The sequence below is a fragment of the Ranitomeya imitator genome, chromosome 1 (genome assembly GCF_032444005.1).
Source record: "Ranitomeya imitator isolate aRanImi1 chromosome 1, aRanImi1.pri, whole genome shotgun sequence".
NCBI lineage: Eukaryota > Metazoa > Chordata > Amphibia > Anura > Dendrobatidae > Ranitomeya > Ranitomeya imitator.
In genome coordinates, this window is record NC_091282.1 from 395,706,113 (window position 1) to 395,725,837 (window position 19,725).

Here is a 19,725-nt window from a genome sequence, read left to right on the forward strand (position 1 = left end):
TGGTGTTACAGGCTACTGTGGCACCACAAGTCCCTGCACAGGAGGGGATCTGGCAGTGGGAACGCTGTGCAGGAATTCTCAACTAGTGTGAGGATTCCTGCAGAGCAGTTAGACAGGTGAGAGACAGGTCACAGAGCGGTCACATGGATCTCACCAATCAGAGGTGGCCCTGGTGACGACAGTGTTGCTAGGCACCGGTCTATCCTAGGCAGGTCACCATTGGGGCACAGCGCGGTCACACTGATGCTGTGCCCTGTGATTGGTGCGATCGACGATCACATCGATTGCACCAATCAGAAGCTGCAGGCCGTGCAGGGCCTGTCCTAGGCTCTGGCCTAGGATCGGTTCTATGACAGCACCAATCCAGGAAGGTACCGGCAGGGCACAGTGCGGTAACACCGCCGATGTGCCCTGTGATTGGCGCGATCTATGTGATCGTCGATTGCGCCAATCTGAGGGGTGTTGGCATTGCCAGGCACCGGCCTAGGATCGAATACATCGGTACTTGATCCTAACCTGGGACCTCACTGTTTCAGTCAATCTGATTTGCTGATACAATGAGAGAGGCTGCGATTGGCTGTTCAGAATTGAACAGCCAATCACAGCAACCGGGGGCGGAGACAGGCCCTGGGATGCTGACCCCATCTTCCTCCAGCTAAGATGGCGTCGGAGTTTTAATGCGATCACCGCAACTTAAGTCACATTAAAGGGCATGACGTACTATCCCTTCAATGGTCATATGGGCCCAGGTCACCTCGAAGGGATAGTACGTCGGATGTCAGAAAGGGGTTAATAACTCTACAAATATCTGAAGGGATGTCACAGTGTAAATGAATCATCCTTAGGCTGGGTTCACATTGCGTTAAACCCGTCCATTAGATGGACTACGGTACACCACGGCATAATGCGGTGTACCGCAGTCCGTTAACACCGCCATTGAATCCAATGTCGGACGCATTGCTAGCGCACGCCCACAATGGCCGTGCGCTAGCGATGTGCCGTCATTGAGTGACGGACCCCGAGATGCAGGCTGCAGCGTTTCCGGGTCCGTCACCGCTAGCCCAGATAGAGCTAGCAGATGCTCTATCTGCGCTAGCGTGCTGCCATACCGGCACTTGCGTTAACAGCAGCCCGTTAAAGGGAACCTGTCACCCCAAAAATCGATGGTGAGGTAAGCTCACCGTCATCAGGGGCTTATCTACAGCATTTTGTAATGCTGTAGATAAGCCCCCGATGTAACCTGAAAGAGGAGAAAAAGAGGTTAGATTATACTCACCCAGGGGCGGTCCCGTCAAATGGGTGTCTCCAGTCCGCTCCGGCGCCTCCTATCTTCATTCCATGACGTCCTCTTCTGGTCTTCACGCCGTGGCTCCAGGCGTACTTTGTCTGCCCTGTTGAGGGCAGAGCAAAGTACTGCAGTGCGCAGGTGCCGGGCCTCTCTGACCTTTCCGACGCCTGTGCACTGCAGTACTTTGCTCTGCCCTCAACAGGGCAAAGTACACCTGCGCCGGAGCCGCGGCGTGAAGACTAGAAGAGGACGTCATGGAATGAAGATGGGAGGCGCTGTTCCGGACCTGAGACACCCATTGGAGCAGGACCGCCCCTGGGTGAGTATAATCTAACCTCTTTTTCTCCTCTTTCAGGTAACATCGGCGGCTTATCTACAGCATTACAGAATGCTGTAGATAAGCCCCTGATGACGGTGAGCTTACCTCACCATCGATTATGGGGGTGACAGGTTCCCTTTAACATATGTGTTGAATGGGCTGCTGTTAACGCAATCTGAACCCGGCCTAAGTCTCATTTGCACATGGAAACATGAGGAGCAATGGAATGAAACTGAAAGGGAGAAGATACAGATTAGATATTAGAAAATACTTTTGACAATGAGGGTGATCAATGAGTTGAACAGGCGGCCATGGGAGGTGGGGAGTTCTCCTTCAATGGAAGTCTTCAAAGGCTGGACAGACATCTGTCTGAGATGGTTTAGTGACTCCTACATTGAGCAGAGGAGTTAGACATGATGACCCTGGAGGTCCCTTCCAATTCTAGCATTCTGTGATTTACCCTATGCACTATAAAAGTTGTAGGCCCCGAGTCATCAAACCTGACATTTCATGAAGGATATGCTAGAATAAAATGCACCAAATTGAGGCATTCTCTTCATGGATTGGAAGTTTTTCAGCACTTGTGCGCAATCGCAAAAAATGTACTCGTGAGCGACAAGTTTTTTTATATTGTAAATTATGGTGAATTTGTTGACCACATGCCATTGTGGCTAAACACCACCCACTTCACCAAGTAAGCAGACCTGACATGGCATTAAATCCAGAAAACTTGCAAACGTTCTGTGACATTTCGAGTTCGGGAAAAATTGCAACATTTTAAGCAAAAAAGCTGCTTGAATCAGCCCTGAGATCTGCAGCATAAATTGTGCTGCTGATTCCAAGTTTTCAGATCCAAAAATCCTACTTGCTAAATTGCACTATGGATTTTACACATGCAGAAAATTAATTTCATATGTATTCCCTGGCAACATATCCTAGAGGTGAATTTATAGGGAACCTGTCAACCCTCCCCCCACCCCCCACCCCCCCCCCCCCCCCACCGGGCCTATTAAGGTAAAAGAGCCACTTCTGCAGCACTAAGGCTGCATTCTGTGAAGGTGGCTATGTTTTTGCTCCCTAAAATGACGGCTGGGAGGCGGTTGAGTCAGGGAGGAAAAAACATACCTCCCAGACTCAATACAGGTATGGAGCGCAATTTATAAAACTGAATATTTCAGCGTTATTAGTGAGCAAAAATATAAGAGCCACCTTCACAGAATGCAGCCTTAGTGCTGCAGAAGGTGGCTCTTCTACCTTAACAGGCCCTGAGGGGTGTGACAGGTTCCCTTTAAACATGGCAGACTTGTTGCTAAATTGTCAGGCTTGCTCATTTACCTGTAAAAGTGCCCAAATAAGTTGACTACCTGGTTTTCAGTGGCATAACCTTCCACAAACCTGCCATGTGTAGATTAATCCTTAACTTATAGAATTATCAAGAGTTCCCACACTTTAGGATGGAGTGCCACACAAGCACCTTACAAAACTTATGTGCAATAACTCTAAAGACCCGTAATAGGAGTTCCTAGAAACATTCGATCCCGATTGGTCTAAGCATGCTCGAAATGAATGACCTAAATGCCCACTTGTTGGATACAATGATTTTTAGGCTCTGCCCACTATGCATGAGACAATGTGCACAATTAGAGATGTTGATGCATCCGCCCAATATAGGGACCCACTGTAAAGAAAAGGTTTACCACAAGCATAACATGTGGCTGCTCTAAACCGCCGCCGATACAATGAATGCAGCTCGGGTGAACTCGTTTGGAGCTGAACACGTCAGCGGGACTCCCCAGCTGACCAGAGGTGAACTCATAAGCATGGGAAATTTTCCCACGCTAATCAGTTCATCCCCGGTCAGCCGGGGAGCCTGCGCAAAGATGATTTAAATCATTCTGAGGTGTTTTACAGCTGGGCTGTGGTTTGTTTTTTTGATTAGCAGAATAATAAATTAAGTCAAAAACTTGGTGTGATTATTTCATTAAAAGATTTTTTATTTAATGTCTTTTTTTTTAACCCTTTACTATTCTAGGGTTAATAATGGAAAGGTGTCTTATTGACACCTCTCCATTATTAACCCGGCTTAGTCACCTTACATTAGCAACGTGACATTAAGCCCTTATTACCCTATATGCCACCGCTACACGGCAGTGGGATGAGAGAGGCTAAGTGCCAGAAAAGGCGCATCTTATAGATGTGCCTTTTCTGGGGTGGCTTGCGCAGATTTTTTTTAGCCTGGGGGGGGGGGGGGGGCTGAAAACAATGGTACTTCTCTAGGCTATTAATATCTGCCCTCAATCACTGGTTTTCCCTCTCTGGCGGAGAAAGTTGCTCATAATTTTTTTCCGCGATTACAGCTTTTAATTTAACCCCTAGAGCTCCAGATTTTTCCAAATGCAAGCTACTAAATTTATTAAACACATAGAAAAATAGTTTACTGTAGGCAAACCATGTGTCATATGTCGGTTTCTGTAATGATTTTTGGGCTAGGGTTGGGATTAGGGTTAGGGCTATTGTTGGGATTTGGATTAGGGTTGGCATTAGGGCTAGGGTTGTGATTAGGGTTGGGGGTGTGTTGGGGTTAGGTTTGGAGTTAGAATTGGGAGGTTTCCACTGTTTAGGCACATCAGGGGTTCTGCCAACTCGACATGCCGTCTGATCTAAATTCCAACCAATTCTGTGTTGAAAAAGTCAAACGGTGCTCCTTCCCTTCCAAGCTCTGCCATGTGCCAAAACAGTGGTTTACTCCCACATATGGGGTATCAGCGTGTTCAGGACAATTACCCAACAAAGGTTGAGTTCCAATTTCTCCGGTTACCCTTGGGAAAATAAAAAAATGGCGGGTTGTGTGTGTGCATGCACACATGTGTACACGGATTCATACATATCTACATCGGTTTTGCTTGTGTGTTTCAGTGTGGATATACAGTGGGGCAAAAAAGTATTTAGTCAGTTAGCAATAGTGCAAGTTCCACCACTTAAAAAGATGAGAGGCGTCTGTAATTTACATCATAGGTAGACCTCAACTATGGGAGACAAACTGAGAAAAAAAAATCCAGAAAATCACATGGTCTGTTTTTTTAACATTTTATTTGCATATTATGGTGGAAAATAAGTATTTGATCAGAAACAAAATTTCATCTCAATACTTTGTAATATATCCTTTGTTGGCAATGACAGAGGTAAAACGTTTTCTGTAAGTCTTCACAAGGTTGCCACACACTGTTGTTGGTATGTTGGCCCATTCCTCCATGCAGATCTCCTCTAGAGCAGTGATGTTTTTGGCTTTTCGCTTGGCAACACGGACTTTCAACTCCCTCCAAAGGTTTTCTATAGGGTTGAGATCTGGAGACTGGCTAGGCCACTCCAGGACCTTGAAATGCTTCTTACGAAGCCACTCCTTCGTTGCCCTGGCGGTGTGCTTTGGATCATTGTCATGTTGAAAGACCCAGCCACGTTTCATCTTCAATGCCCTTGCTGATGGAAGGAGGTTTGCACTCAAAATCTCACGATACATGGCCCCATTCATTCTTTCATGTACCCGGATCAGTCGTCCTGGCCCCTTTGCAGAGAAACAGCCCCAAAGCATGATGTTTCCACCACCATGCTTTACAGTAGGTATGGTGTTTGATGGATGCAACTCAGTATTCTTTTTCCTCCAAACACGACAAGTTGTGTTTCTACCAAACAGTTCCAGTTTGGTTTCATCAGACCATAGGACATTCTCCCAAAACTCCTCTGGATCATTCAAATGCTCTCTAGCAAACTTCAGACGGGCCCGGACATGTACTGGCTTAAGCAGTGGGACACGTCTGGCACTGCAGGATCTGAGTCCATGGTGGCGTAGTGTGTTACTTATGGTAGGCCTTGTTACATTGGTCCCAGCTCTCTGCAGTTCATTCACTAGGTCCCCCCGCGTGGTTCTGGGATTTTTGCTCACTGTTCTTGTGATCATTCTGACCCCACGGGTGGGATTTTGCGTGGAGCCCCAGATCGAGGGAGATTATCAGTGGTCTTGTATGTCTTCCATTTTCTAATTATTGCTCCCACTGTTGATTTCTTCACTCCAAGCTGGTTGGCTATTGCAGATTCAGTCTTCCCAGCCTGGTGCAGGGCTACAATTTTGTTTCTGGTGTCCTTTGACAGCTCTTTGGTCTTCACCATAGTGGAGTTTGGAGTCAGACTGTTTGAGGGTGTGCACAGGTGTCTTTTTATACTGATAACAAGTTTAAACAGGTGCCATTACTACAGGTAATGAGTGGAGGAAAGAGGAGACTCTTAAAGAAGAAGTTACAGGTCTGTGAGAGCCAGAAATCTTGATTGTTTGTTTCTGACCAAATACTTATTTTCCACCATAATATGCAAATAAAATGTTAAAAAAACAGACAATGTGATTTTCTGGATTTTTTTTTCTCAGTTTGTCTCCCTTAGTTGAGGTCTACCTATGATGTAAATTACAGACGCCTCTCATCTTTTTAAGTGGTGGAACTTGCACTATTGCTGACTGACTAAATACTTTTTTGCCCCACTGTATGTGTGCAAATGTATATAGATAGATATAATATTTAGATTTTTGAATCCACAATTTTTTAAATAAATTTATTGACTTGTAATCTTAAACATTGTAGATCGAGAAACATCCGGAGGTGTGGGACCGCGCAAGTGAAGAATACAAGGCCTCACATACCAAACATGATGCGTGGCTGGCCATAGTGACCGAAATGTACCCCCAGCGGCCTCCGCTACCAAAAGCGGGACAAAAACTGATTTGTAAGTATTTATTAATTTGCATAAATTTCTGTACTTATTGAAATATAGATTTTGGAAATCCTCATTTTTTTTTTTTTTGTTTCATTTCAGTGGATGACGTAAAGAAGAGGTGGCGTTCTGTGACCGACCAGCTAGTCAAGTCCCTGAGGATGCCAAGCGGCACCTCGCCATCCAAGAGGAGGGTGCCCAACGCAGACCAGCTTCAGTTTATTTTGACAAGCAGGAATTTGCAGAGGTAAAATATATATCTTTTTTTTGTAATCTCCAAGTCTTTTATTAACATGGCTTTTTTATTCTTTCTACAGGACTGAAGGCAATACAAGGGCCCAAACTCCAAGGACCCATGATGGCAACAGCCAGGAGCACTGTCTAGGCAAGGAGTTAGAGGAATTTTCTTTGTCTTCCTCATCAGATCCTCTGGAGGCCAGGCCTTCTTCCGCAACGTCTGAAGCTGGATCGGCATCCTCCTGTGCGGATGGAAGTTCGTTGTCTGCTGTGGACGTGGCGTTGGAGTCTACTGAGGCTGCTCCTGCCTCTGGCACTGCCTCTAGCTCTGCTGGTGGTGTGTCAAGGCCCACTGGGATGGCGGCTCGTTCTGCTCGTCCCGTGACATTGAGAAGGAAGGCACCTGAGAAGGGAAAAAAGAATGAGGCTTCGACTAGCGTGATGGAAACACTCACTAGTCGAACCCTCAATCTGATTGATAATTCTTCTCACCAAGATGAGCTGGACAAATTTGCCTTATTTTTAGCCATGCCGCGGGACATGCAGAACATATACAGTGGGGCAAAAAAGTATTTAGTCAGTCAGCAATAGTGCAAGTTCCACCACTTAAAAAGATGAGAGGCGTCTTTTATATACATCATAGGTAGACCTCAACTATGGGAGACAAACTGAGAAAAAAAAAAACAGAAAATCACATTGTCTGTTTTTTTATAATTTTTTTTGCATATTATGGTGGAAAATAAGTATTTGGTCAGAAACAAACAATCAAGATTTCTGGCTCTCGCAGACCTGTAACTTCTTCTTTAAGAGTCTCCTCTTTTTTCCACTCATTACCTGTAGTAATGGCACCTGTTTAAACTTGTTATCAGTATAAAAAGACACCTGTGCACACCCTCAAACAGTTTGACTCCAAACTCCACTATGGTGAAGACCAAAGAGCTGTCAAAGGACACCAGAAACAAAATTGTAGCCCTGCACCAGGCTGGGAAGACTGAATCTGCAATAGCCAACCAGCTTGGAGTGAAGAAATCAACAGAGGGAGCAATAATTAGAAAATGGAAGACATACAAGACCACTGATAATCTCCCTCGATCTGGGGCTCCACGCAAAATCCCACCCCGTGAGGTCAGAATGATCACAAGAACGGTGAGCAAAAATCCCAGAACCACGCGGGGGGACCTAGTGAATGAACTGCAGAGAGCTGGGACCAATGTAACAAGGCCTACCATAAGTAACACACTATGCCACCATGGAATCAGATCCTGCAGTGCCAGACGTGTCCCACTGCTTAAGCCAGTACATGTCCGGGCCCGTCTGAAGTTTGCTAGAGAGCATTTGGATGATCCAGAGGAGTTTTGGGAGAATGTCCTATGGTCTGATGAAACCAAACTGGAAATGTTTGGTAGAAACACAACTTGTCGTGTTTGGAGGAAAAAGAATACTGAGTTGCATCCATCAAACACCATACCTACTGTAAAGCATGGTGGTGGAAACATCATGCTATGGGGCTGTTTCTCTGCAAAGGGGCCAGGACGACTGATCCGGGTACATGAAAGAATGAATGGGGTCATGTATCGTGAGATTTTGAGTGCAAACCTCCTTCCATCAGCAAGGGCATTGAAGATGAAACGTGGCTGGGTCTTTCAACATGACAATGATCCAAAGCACACCGCCAGGGCAACGAAGGAGTGGCTTCGTAAGAAGCATTTCAAGGTCCTGGAGTGGCCTAGCCAGTCTCCAGATCTCAACCCTATAGAAAACCTTTGGAGGGAGTTGAAAGTCCGTGTTGCCAAGCGAAAAGCCAAAAACATCACTGCTCTAGAGGAGATCTGCATGGAGGAATGGGCCAACATACCAACAACAGTGTGTGGCAACCTTGTGAAGACTTACAGAAAACGTTTGACCTCTGTCATTGCCAACAAAGGATATATTACAAAGTATTGAGATGAAATTTTGTTTCTGACCAAATACTTATTTTCCACCATAATATGCAAATAAAATGTTAAAAAAACAGACAATGTGATTTTCTGGATTTTTTTTTCTCAGTTTGTCTCCCATAGTTGAGGTCTACCTATGATGTAAATTACAGACGCCTCTCATCTTTTTAAGTGGTGGAACTTGCTCTATTGCTGACTGACTAAATACTTTTTTGCCCCACTGTATATATGTCAGCAGCCAACCTTCTGCTCATGGCTCTTGATGTCCCATCCCCCGTCACCATCCATGACTGGGATTATTAATTTATGTAATCCCCAAAGTGTGCCTCCACCACCACCGGCAGCTGCATCGCAGCGTTTTGGGCATGCAGCAGCATACAGGCCCCCTGACTCTAATGCCGTTATGGCCGCCCACCATGGAAAATGTGATCAGAAAAAGTCAGCCAAAAAGTCATGGAGACAAGATTTAAAATTTAAATCAAAGTAATTTTTTATTAACCTTTTTTTTTTTTGTTTCAATAATTGGGCAAGAAAAACGGGTCTTGATCGCTTGTGGTTAGGTGTCAGATCTTTGAAAGAAAAAAAAATTAAAAAAGCACAAAAAATAAGACATATAAGCCAAGCTTAGAATGGCATATTTGAAATTTATACTTTTTAATAAATAAGATTCAAGCACTGAGTGAACTTTTTTTGTTGCACTGTGGCTGGCAGTATTCTGGGGTACTGTGGCTGGCAGTATTATGGGGGCACTGTGGAACCTTTAGGGTGGCACTGTCTGGCAGTATTATGGGGCACAGTGTCTGGCAGCATTATGGGGCACTGTGGCAGTATTATGGGGCACTGTGGCTGGCAGTATTATGGGGCACTGTGGCTGGCAGTATTATGGGGGAACTGTCTGGCAGCATTATGGGGCACTGTGTCTTGCAGTATTATGGGGCACTGTGGCTGGCAGTATTATGGGGGCACTGTGTCTTGCAGTATTATGGGGCACTGTGACTGGCAGCATTATGGGCGCACTGTGGCTGGCAGCATTTGTTCTGTCCCCACATGAGGCGAATGGAGGTGTGATTGATTAATAAGCGTTGTGAGAGAGAAACGTACCTTCCGTATTTTCCTCCAAGTGAGGCAGACAGGACCAATGCTGCTCAGCGTCCGAAGAGATGATGCATACCAGGGATTGTGTAATCCAGACTTGTTTATTTTGTAGATCTGGACATACAGCGTATAACTGGTAATACAGTACTTTCTCCAGAAATGCAGGTGTAGACAGGGTACAGTAAGATGTAGCACCAAGTATGACTGCAAGTGTGAGCAACGAAGAGCAGCAAGAGGTCGAAAGACTGATGCCTTCCTAAGCCGGATCAAGAGAGTCCTCTCACAACAGAAAGTAAACTGGAAATGGCTGCCAGAGGAAGAGAAGATTTGACTCCTGAACCGGAAGTAAGACATGCCCACAAGAAATAATGAATAACAAGCTGCCATACGGAAAAAGGCCATTGGGTGGCAGCAGAGTAAAATATAACATACATGGAAACTGAGGAACATACATGGAAACATACGTGGAACAGCACACTCCCCGTCTGAAATTCCGTAAGGGATTTCACTATATTAATGTCCTTAAAATAAAGTCCAAAAACCTAGAAAATTAAACCAAACATGCATGCAATGCAATAACAACTTTAAACAAGATAAAACGTTAAGTCAGTTCCTGAGATAATCCAAAGGAAAACCCATCTTCGGATCAGAGAAGCCGCACTAGGCCAAACTATCTCTGACCCAACTGTAATCCAATGGGCAAGTAGTAGTGCAGTGTTCTGTTCATAGTTTATCCTACCGGAATGTCCTCAGTAGAGTGGTTTTTGGCAGACGTGCCAACCATGAGTCTTTGTCTCCATGTGGCTTGTGATAAGATCTCGCAATGTGGACTAACCTTGCAATAGTCTTGACGAGTTTCATCCAATTGGTGAAGCGTTTGAAGCGCTGACAACCGAGCGTGGAGGTTGGTTTAGCGTTCGTGGCCAGAGCACTGACCTCGGAGCGGACTTCTGGATCGTCATCCGGATCCTGGATGCTGAAGACTTCCTGGACAAGTTCACTTCCCTTCTGTTCCAGCGGAAACTTTGGACCTGAAAGCCAAGAAGAGTTAGCAAAAGAATTTATAGACATAGGCCTAGTGGCCTGGTCAGCTGGATTAAGTTCAGATGGGATATAGTGTCACTGTTCAGGTTTGGAAGACTGTTGTGAATTCCGCTCTTGGGCTCCCTCCGGTGGTTGTAAGTGGCACTTTTGTGAGTTCTGCTCTTGGGCTCCCTCTTGTGGTTTCAAGTGGTATGGCTGCTCCTTGGAGTTTGCTGTCATCAGCTGCCTCCACTTATCTTCTCTTCTGCTCGGCTATTTAGGTCTGGCTGTTCCTTCAGCTAGTGCCACTTGTAAATGGTTTCTGGTTGGATTCACATCTCTTTGGATTTCCCTGTTTTCCTGACCAGTTCAGCAAAGCTAAGTTCTTACTTGCTCTGTTCTGTTCACAGATTGTGGACTTATCCGTTCAGTGCATTCTATGTTTGTCCAGCTTATCAGTATGAATTAATTCTGTCTTGCTGGAAGCTCTGGGAAGCAGATTTACCCTCCACACCTTTAGTCAGGTGTGGAGATTTTTAGTAAACTCTGCGTGGATTTTTGTAGTGTTTTATACTGACCGCACAGTATTCCATCCTGTCCTATCTATCAAGCTAGACTGGCCTCCTGTGCTCATCCTGGTTTCATTCTGTGTATGTCTTTTTCCCTCTCCACTCACAGTCATTATTTGTGGGGGGCTAATCTATCCTTTGGGGATTTTCTCTGAGGCAAGATAGTTTTCCTGCTTCTGTCTTTAGGGGTAGTTAGCTCTTAGGCTGTGACGAGATGCCTAGGGAGAGTTAGGAGCATTCCACGGCTGCTTCTAGTGTTGTGTTGAGCTTATGGACTGCGGTCAGTACAGTTACCACTACCTTCAGAGCTCGTTCCATGTTGCTCCTAGACCACCGCATCATAACAGTACAAGTGGCCAAAAATGAATTAAATGCAGCTCAAAAGAAGGAAAAGAAAGTTCTGAACCATTTTTTTTTCTGTGCTCTAGTTTGTCTCTTTTTTTTTTTCCTCTTGATATCTGGGTGGTTCAGGATATATGCTCTGGCATGGATGTTCAGGGTTTGTTTTCTCGTGTGGATCAACTTGCTGCAAGAGTACAGAATATCCAAGATTATGTTGTTCAGACTCCGGCTTTAGAGCCTAGAATTCCTACTCCTGATTTGTTTTTTGGGGACAGATCCAAGTTTTTGAACTTTAAAAATAACTGCAAATTGTTTTTTGCTTTGAAACCCCGTTCTTCTGGTGATCCCATTCAGCAAGTAAAAATCATCATATCCTTGCTGCGTGGTGACCCTCAAGACTGGGCTTTTTCTCTTGAAACAGAGGATCCGGCATTATTGAATGTAGACGCATTTTTTCAAGCGCTCGGATTATTGTATGACGAACCTAATTCTGTGGATCATGCAGAAAAAACCCTGTTGGCCTTGTGTCAAGGTCAGGAAACGGCATAATTATACTGCCAGAAATTTAGAAAATGGTCTGTGCTCACTAAATGGAATGAGGAGGCTCTGGCTGCTATTTTCAGAAAAGGTCTTTCTGAAGCCCTTAAAGATGCTATGGTGGGCTTTCCTACGCCTGCCGGTTTGAGCGAATCTATGTCTCTAGCCATTCAGATTGATCGGCGTCTGCGCGAGCGCAAAGCTGTGCACCATATGGCAGTGTCCTCTGAGCAAAGTCCTGAACCTATGCAATGTGATAGGATTTTGACTAGAACAGAACGGCAGGAATTCAGACGTCAGAATAGGCTGTGTTTTTACTGTGGTGATTCGGCTCATGTTATCTCTGATTGCCCTAAGCGTACTAAGAGAGTCGCTAGGTCTGTTACCATTAGTACTATACAGCCTAAATTTCTCTTATCTGTGACCCTGATTTACTCATTGTCGTCCTTTTCTGTCATGGCATTTGTGGATTCAGGCGCTGCCCTGAACTTAGAATTCGCCAGGCGCTGTGGTTTTTCCTTGCAGCCTTTGCAGAGCCCTATTCCTTTGAGGGGTATTGATGCTACACCCTTGGCCAAGGATAAACCTCAGTACTGGACGCAGATGACTATGTACATGGCTCCAGCACATCAGGAAGATTGCCGTTTTCTGGTGTTGCATAACCTGCATGATGTTGTTGTACTGGGTTTTCCATGGTTACAGGAACATAATCCGGTGCTGGATTGGAAAACTATGTCTGTGACTAGTTGGGGTTGTCAAGGGGTACATAGTGACGTTCCTTTGATGTCAATTTCCTCTATCCCTCTTCTGAGGTCCCCGAGTTTTTGTCGGATTTCCAGGATGTATTTGATGAGCCCAAGTCCAGTTCCCTTCCTCCGCACCGGGACTGTGATTGTGCTATTAACTTGATTCCTGGTTGCAAGTTCCCTAAGGGCCGACTTTTCAATCTGTCTGTACCAGAGCATGCCGCCATGCGGAGTTATGTTAAGGAGTCTTTGGAGAAGGGGCATATTCGGCCCTCTTCGTCACCATTGGGAGCGGGTTTCTTTTTTGTTGCTAAGAAGGATGGCTCCTTGAGACCCTGTATTGATTATCGTCTTCTTAATAAGATCACGGTCAAATTCCAATACCCCTTGCCTTTGCTTACTGATTTGTTTGCTCAGATTAAGGGGGCTAGTTGGTTTACTAAGATTGACCTCCGAGGGGCATATAATCTTGTTCGTATTAAACAGGGTGACGAATGGAAAACTGCATTTAATACGCCCGAAGGCCATTTTGAATAACTTGTGATGCCATTTGGGCTCTCTAATGCTCCATCTGTGTTCCAGTCTTTCATGCATGATATTTTCCGCAATTATCTTGATAAATTCATAGTCGTATATTTGGATGATATTTTGATTTTTTCCAATGATTGGGAGTCTCATGTGAAGCAGGTCAGGATGGTGTTCCAGATCCTTCGTGATAATGCTTTATTTGTGAAGGGGTCTAAGTGCCTATTCGGAGTTCAGAAGGTCTCTTTTTTGGGTTTTATTTTTTCTCCCTCGTCTATAGAAATGGATCCTGTTAAGGTCCAAGCTATTCATGACTGGATTCAACCCACATCTGTGAAGGGCCTTCAAAAATTTTTGGGTTTTGCTAATTTCTATCGCCGTTTCATTGCCAACTTTTCCAGTGTGGTTAAGCCCCTTACTGATTTGACGAAGAAAGGCGCGGATGTGACGAATTGGTCCTCTGCGGCTGTTGAGGCCTTTCAGGAGCTTAAACACCGATTTACTTCTGCCCCTGTGTTGCGTCAGCCGGATGTTTCTCTTCCTTTTCAGGTTGAGGTCGACGCTTCTGAGATTGGGGCAGGGGCCGTTTTGTCTCAGAGGGAGTCTGATGGTTCTTTGATGAAACCGTGTGCTTTTTTTTCCAGAAAGTTTTCGCCTGCGGAATGCAATTATGATGTCGGCAATCGGGAGTTGTTGGCTATGAAGTGGGCGTTTGAGGAGTGGCGACATTGGCTTGAGGGAGCTAAGCACCGCGTTGTGGTCCTGACCGATCATAAGAATCTGATTTACCTCGAGTCGGCCAAGCGGCTTAATCCTAGACAGGCTCGATGGTCCCTGTTTTTCTCCCGTTTTGATTTTGTGGTCTCGTATCTTCCGGGATCTAAGAATGTTCAGGCTGATGCCCTCTCTAGGAGTTTTTCGCCTGATTCTCCTGGAGTCCTGGAGCCGGTTGGCATTCTTAAGAAAGGGGTGATTATTTCTGCCATCTCTCCTGATTTGCGGCGGGTGCTTCAGGAATTTCAGGCTGATAGGCCTGACCGCTGTCCTGTGGGAAAGCTGTTTGTTCCTGATAGATGGACTAGTAAGGTAATTTCTGAAGTTCATTGTTCAGTGTTGGCTGGTCATCCTGGGATTTTTGGTACCAGAGATTTGGTTGCTAGGTCCTTTTGGTTGCTGGGTCCTTTTGGTGGCCGTCCTTGTCGCGCGATGTCCGTGCTTTTGTGCAATCCTGTGGGACTTGCGCCCGAGCCAAGCCTTGCTGTTCCCGCGCTAGTGGGTTGCTTTTGCCTTTGCCGGTCCCTTAGAGGCCCTGGACGAATATTTCCATGGATTTTATTTCGGATCTTCCTGTTTCCCAGAAGATGTCTGTTATCTGGGTTGATTGTGACCGGTTCTCTAAAATGATCCATCTGGTACCTTTGCCTAAGTTGCCTTCCTCCTCAGATCTGGTTCCATTGTTTTTTCAGCATGTGGTTCGTTTGCATGGCATTCTGGAGAATATTGTGTCTGACAGAGGTTCTCAGTTTGTCTCTAGATTTTGGCGGTCCTTTTGTGCTAGGATGGGCATTGATTTGTCTTTTTCTTCGGCGTTTCATCCTCAGACTAATGGCCAAACTGAGCGAACTAATCAGACCTTGGAGACCTATTTGAGATGCTTTGTGTCTGCTGATCAGGATGATTGGGTGTCTTTCTTGCCTTTGGCCGAGTTTGCCCTTAATAATCGGGCTACTTCGGCTACTTTGGTTTCTCCTTTCTTTTGTAATTTTGGTTTTCATCCTCGCTTCTCTTCTGGGCAGGTTGAGCCTTCTGATTGTCCTGGTGTTGATTCTGTGGTGGACAGGCTGCAGCAGATTTGGACTCATGTGGTGGACAATTTGACGTTGTCTCAGGAAAGGGCTCAACGTTTTGCTAACCGCCGTCGGTGTGTTGGTCCCCGGCTTTGTGTGGGGGATTTGGTTTGGTTGTCTTCTCTTCATGTTCCTATGAAGGTTTCGTCCCCTAAGTTTAAGCCTCGGTTTATTGGTCCTTATAAAATTTCTGAAATTATTAATCTGGTGTTGTTTCGTTTGGCTATTCCAGCCTCTTTTGCCATTCATAATGTTTTCCATAGATCTTTGTTGCGGAGATATGTGGTGCCCGTTGTTCCCTCGGTTGACCCTCCTGCCCCGGTGTTGGTTGAGGGAGAGTTGGAATATGAGGTTGAGAAGATTTTGGATTCTCGCTTTTCGAGGCGGAGGCTTCAGTATCTTGTCAAGTGGAGGGGTTATGGCCAGGAGGATAATTCTTGGGTTGTTGCCTCCGATGTCCATGCCGCCGATTTGGTTCGTGCTTTTCATTTGGCTCATCCTGATCGGCCTGGGGCTCTGGGGAGGGGGTTCGGTGACCCCTCCTCAAGGGGGGGGGGGTACTGTTGTGAATTCCGCTCTTGGGCTCCCTCCGGTGGTTGTAAGTGGCACTTTTGTGAGTTCTGCTCTTGGGCTCCCTCTTGTGGTTTCAAGTGGTATGGCTGCTCCTTGGAGTTAGTTGTCATCAGCTGCCTCCACCTATCTTCTCTTCTGCTCGGCTATTTAGGTCTGGCTGTTCCTTCAGCTAGTGCCACTTGTAAATGGTTTCTGGTTGGATTCACATCTCTTTGGATTTCCCTGTTTTCCTGACCAGTTCAGCAAAGCTAAGTTCTTACTTGCTCTGTTCTGTTCACAGATTGTGGACTTATCCGTTCAGTGCTTTCTATGTTTGTCCAGCTTATCAGTATGAATTAATTCTGTCTTGCTGGAAGCTCTGGGAAGCAGATTTACCCTCCACACCTTTAGTCAGGTGTGGAGATTTTTAGTAAACTCTGCGTGGATTTTTGTAGTGTTTTTTACTGACCGCACAGTATTCCATCCTGTCCTATCTATCAAGCTAGACTGGCCTCCTGTGCTCATCCTGGTTTCATTCTGTGTATGTCTTTTTCCCTCTCCACTCACAGTCATTATTTGTGGGGGATTAATCTATCCTTTGGGGATTTTCTCTGAGGCAAGATAGTTTTCCTGCTTCTATCTTTAGGGGTAGTTAGCTCTTAGGCTGTGACGAGATGCCTAGGGAGAGTTAGGAGCATTCCACGGCTGCTTCTAGTGTTGTGTTGAGCTTATGGACTGCGGTCAGTACAGTTACCACTTCCTTCAGAGCTCGTTCCATGTTGCTCCTAGACCACCGCATCATAACAGAAGACCTTTTTATTCTCTCAATGCGGTTACTGACGTACACATAGAAGCGCCTTGTTTGGTTGTAGATGTAACCTAAGACAACTTTACTGTCACTGTAGTATTGTACGTCATCTATGTGAGTGTCCAGCTCATGCTGAATAAAGTCTGCAAGTTCTACTGCAAGCACAGCCACACAGAGTTCCAGCCTGGGAATAGTGTGGTCAGGCTTGGGAGCCAACTTAGCCCTGCCGAATCCAACGTGATCTTGCTTGTCAGATCCCGTCACCTTCAGGTAGGCAACAGCTGCAATGGCCTCCGTGGATGCATCCGAGAACACATGGAGTTCCGTCCTAGTGCTAGCAGCAAGTGAGATTCCAGCGTAGCAGCTCGGTATATGGATTTCATCCAAAGCACACAAAGACTGCTTCCAGGCTTCCCTGTTGTGAATTCTGTTGTCGAACTCCCTCCTGTGGTCGTGAATGGTACTTCGGCGAGTTCTGTATATGGGCTCCCTCTGGTGGCTGTGAGTGAAGCTGCTGCTTCTGAGGTTCCTTACACAGGTGACGTGGTTTATCCTTTGGTTGACTGCTCTATTTAACTCCTCTCAGATCGTTACTCCATGCCAGCTGTCAATGTTTTTGCATTGGTTCAGTTCGCTCCTGGATCTCTCTGGTGACCTGCCTTCTCCTGCAGAAGCTAAGTTCCTGATAGTCATTATTTGTTCACTGTTTTCTTGTCCAGCTGGTTTTCATGATTTTGTCTTGCTAGCTGGAAGCTCTAGGATGCAGAGTGGCCCCTCCGCACCGTGAGTCGGTGCGGAGGTCTTTTTTGCACACTCTGCGTGGTCTTTTGTAGGTTTTTGTGCTGATCGCAAAGTTACCTTTCCTATCCTCTGTCTATTTAGTAAGTCTGGCCTCCCTTTGCTGAAACCTGTTTCATTTCTGCGTTTGTGACTTTCATCTTTACTCACAGTCAATATATGTGGGGGGCTTCCTTTACCTTTGGGGAATTTCTCTGAGGCAAGGTAGGCTTTATTTTCTATCTCTAGGGCTAGATAGTTCTTAGGCTGTGACGAGGCCCCTAGGTCTGGTCAGGAGCGCTCCACGGCTATTTCTAGTGTGTGTGATAGGATTAGGGCTTGCGGTCAGCAGAGCTCCCACATCCCAGAGCTCGTCCTGTATGAGGTTTAACTATCAGGTCATTCCGGGTGCTCCTAACCACCAGGTCATAACACTTCCCATTTCGATTCCTTATCAGGAGGGAGTGGGGTATCCCAGTCCTTGACGGTTTCGGAGAGCTGTCTCAGAAGGGATTTACCTTGTATGGTAATTGGTGCCACAAATCCCAGTGGGTCATACAGGCTATTTACCACTGACAGGACACCACATTTACTGAATGGTTTGTCTGCAATTGATTTGGAAACCGAAGGTGTCGGCTGACAGGTTCCACCTCAGGCCTAAGCTTCTCTGCACAGGCGGACGTTCTGGTCCCAGGTCTATGTCCTTGAATCCAGGTGCGTGGTCACTTGACTCAAAGGCTCTCATGACAGCCGGGCTGTTTGAAGCAATTTTGTGCAGTCTAAGCTTAGCTCGGTACAGCATATGTTGGGTCTTTTTAAGTAGGTCGATTGCTGCTTCTTCTGTGGGTAGAGATTTTAGTCCATCCTCTACGTAGAAGTCTTTCTCTACAAAGTCTCTGGCGTCTGTTCCATACTCGGACTCTCCTTCTAGTGCGGTTCTCCGCAGGCCATATGTTGCCACTGCGTGTGAAGGGCTGTTCCCAAATACGTGCACCCGCATGCAATACTCCAACATCTCTTTGCTGGGGTCATTTTCCTTGTACCACAGGAACCTGAGGAAATTCTTGTGGTCCTCTCTATGAAACAGTGGAACATCTGTTCAATGTCGGCGGTGATGGCAATGGGCTCTTTCCTGAACCTCATCAACACTCCTACTAGGTTGTTTGTCAGATTAGGACCTGTGAGGAGGACATCATTGAGAGATACGCCTTGATGTTTGGCGCTTGAATCAAAGACAACTCTAATTTGTTTAGGTTTTTTCGGGTGATATACTCCAAATGAGGGTAGGTACCAGCACTCCTCCTTTTCCTTTAAGGGAGGCGCTGGCTCCGCATGGTTGTTATGGAATATTTTGCCCATAAAGGTGACGATGTGTTCTTTCATCTCCGGTTTATTGCTTAGTGTGCGCTGGAGAGAGTTAAATCTGGACAAGGCTTGTTCACGATTGTTTGGGAGCCTTACCCTGGTAGCTCGGAAGGGTAAGGGGAAAACCCAGTGATTGGTCTCCTCCTTAAGGAACTCATTGTCCATTACCCTGACAAATTCCTTGTCTTCCATAGATGGGGCTACTTTGTTGTCATCCTTAGTGGTACGAAACACCGATCTTCCGAAGTCGTCTGCATAGGGAGAAGGGATAACATCAGGCAGCTGTACAGGATCTGGAAGCCTTTCCTTCACCTCATAGTGATGAGGACATGGTTTGCAGAAAGTAGTGCACCCATCTCGGCGTACGTAGGTCTTAAAGGAATGGACTCCTGTTCGGTCCAAGCATACGTTCCCTATGACTACCCACCCCAAGTCAAGTCTCTGGGTGTAGTCAGGACCATTACACTGTTGGCGGACCTTATGTATCATCAAATTGTCTCTGCCGAGCAGAAGTAGGATTTCATCATCTGTGTCCAAAGGTGGGATAACGCTGGCTAGGTGCCTTAAATGTGGTTGGTGGAAAGCAGCTTCCAGGCTAGGGATCTCATCCCTTTGATCTGGTATTTGATCACATTCGATTAGCGTAGGTAGGGGTATTTCTACATCTCCATTGACGGGAGAAGCAATGAAACCTTGTGCTCTTCTGCCGCTAGTCTCTATGCGCCCTGAGCAAGTATTCAGAGTGTAGGGCATTGCTGGTCCCTTGATTCTAAAGGCTTCAAAGAACTTAGGTCCAGCTAGAGATCGATTGCTCTGATCATCAATGATGGCATACATTTTTACAGCCTTCTCTGGTTGCCCTTCTGGATAGACTCTGATTAGGCATATTCTGGCACAGCATTTAGCACTTTGATTCTCCCCACATACCTCTGAGCATGAGCAGGAAACAGCTGTGGTGGACTTGGCGTGATTCTGTGGCTCCCCGCCATGGTTTGTAGTG